Below are 2,571 nucleotides of genomic sequence, written 5' to 3' on the forward strand. Positions count from 1 at the left end.
CATAGGTATTATTGATGAAATTCCAAATACCTTTTGCAATGGGTATTGTTCTTACTAGTTGCCCTTGTCAATCTCCATGATGGATAAGAATCTGCATCTTTGTAGCTGCATCTCTTTGAATCTAATTTTTCTTGTCTGCTCCTTATTCAAGGCATTATTCCTTGCCATTGATGATGTTCTAGAGGCTAGCTTGGGATAGGTATAGTTCTCCATCCTCAGCTTCTAGACTTCATAGTTGCTACCATTGAGTTTGTTGATCTTAATGTGACAATTGTAAGATATAATTGCATTGATGAGAGCCATTTGAGTAATGAGAGTAAAGGGAGATAACTGATTTGTGATTTTGGAGATAGTAGAGAAGATAGGATAGGCTAGGGAACTAGAACTTGGGGCTCTAATACCATGTAGTGAAAACACAGACTAGAGGATAAGTAGATGAGAAGACACTATGCACAACGAGAGAGAGAGAGAGAGAGAGAGAGAGAGAGAGAGAGAGAGAGAGAGAGAGAGAGAGAGAGAGAGAGAGAGAGAGAGAGAGAGAGAGAGAGAGAGAGAAGTAGAGTGAACTATAGTTGTTGATTTCATTGCTAGTAGTTGTATATATACATGGTGCATTAAATGAGGTAGGTGAGCTCTTATTCTAAATATTTAGGATATTTATAATGGGGATAACTATGGGAACCTTTTATCCACATGTTTGCATATTCTTATCTTATCTAGACTTTATCTTAATGATTTTTAAATTATTTCTCAACTAATAGAAATTTTAAAGTTAAATTAACAATTATACAAGTCCTTTTAAACCATCTCAAGTTTCCATGACTTGTACTCCAAGTAAGCTTCTAAATTGTTGAAGTTTTTCTATTCCTGGAGCCTTGGTTAAAATATTTACAACCTACTCCTCTATACTCACATATATAATATCAATGTCACATGCTAAGACCTGCTCTCTGATGAAATGGTAATGAACCTCAATGTGTTTCATGCATATATGAAAGTTCAAGTAACTTACTAATTGTATGTTGCTCATATTGTTACAATAAATGACAATACTCTTGTTTATCTATATCCCCAACTCATCAAGTAGCTTTTGCAACAAAGGTTCCTCACACCAACTCATCAAGTAGCTTTTGGAACAAAGGTTCCTCACATGTTGCCATAGTAGCATCCATGTACTCTACAATTGTACTCAATAATACAATAGTGGGATATTTCTTATTGCTCCAAGTCACAGCCCTACTCCCAAAGGAAAATACATAGCCAGACACATTGCCTGCCTAGACCTAGTAATAGTAGTAAAAATCAAACTTTCCACCATCTTCGTCTTGTAGATTGTGGGATCCTCCAAGATCTCATCCTTATCAGGATTCATCTTCACATTTTGATCTAACGGCACTGAGATTGACTTACAATCATCATATCATACTTTGTCCATATATAAGGTAATCATAATAGTATACCCCTATCACTCTGATACATTATCACCCCTAATTATCAAACCATCCATATATAAGGTAATCACAATAATATCCCTATCACTTTAACATCCATAAAGCGAGTGATTTGCATTTTCTAACATGAAAACCAATAGAGGCAAGATAATGCGCTATCCTCTCAACCAAATTTTTAAAATTTTGAAAGTGAGAGAAGACCTCACTTTTCTCCTTCATGAAATACATGCATGTATTCCTTGTATGATCATCAATAAAGATTATGTAATATTTACATCTAGCCATTGATTGTAGGACCCTACCTACCCAAATGTACAACATCAAATAAATGCCTACTTACATGTTATTTACATCTACCCATTGATTGTAGGACCCTACATATCCAAATGTACATCGCGTACTTACATGTTTATCATGAGGAAATGCATGCCTTGTCTATTTTCCAAATTGGTATGCTTCACATAATTTTTGCATATTAACCACTTTGAACTTAGGCAAGCCTATCAAAATTTCATGTGATTGCATATTCTTTAATTGCTAAACATTTATATGACTAATAAATTTATGCCAAATGCCAATATCAGCTATAATTCCTACATCTTATGCAAACATAACATCTTTCAACTCAAGTGTATTTACATCTAAGGTAAATATTTTTCCTATACGTTTGCCTTTTGCAACCAATTTAGATCCATTCTTGAAATCTTATATAAAGGAAGCCATCCTAATTGAACTTTACTTGCAATCCCTACTGTGTCCAACAAAAGCCAAATTCTTTGTAACATTTGGTATATGCAATACACTAACCAAACACTTAAATTTTCTATCCTACATAGACAATGGGACAATCCTAGCATAGCCATAGGATGCAATGTATTGGCACCTACACATTAACCAAATTCTTAACTTATCTAGCCTGCATAGAAAATGGGATACTCCCAATATAGCCATAGGATGCACTGTATTGTTGCCCTTGTTTCTACAAAACCAGGCATCTCATGATTATTCATTTCTCTAAAACTACATAATAAATAACTTTTAATTATTATCTAATTATTAGTAAATGCTTAATTGTCATGCTATCTTGTTCTATTTCTATTATTTCCACCTCTTCTCTTTT

The sequence above is a fragment of the Lygodium microphyllum genome, chromosome 27, assembly GCF_053477565.2.
Source record: "Lygodium microphyllum isolate KBCC chromosome 27, Lygodium_microphyllum_v1.1.10, whole genome shotgun sequence".
NCBI lineage: Eukaryota > Viridiplantae > Streptophyta > Polypodiopsida > Schizaeales > Lygodiaceae > Lygodium > Lygodium microphyllum.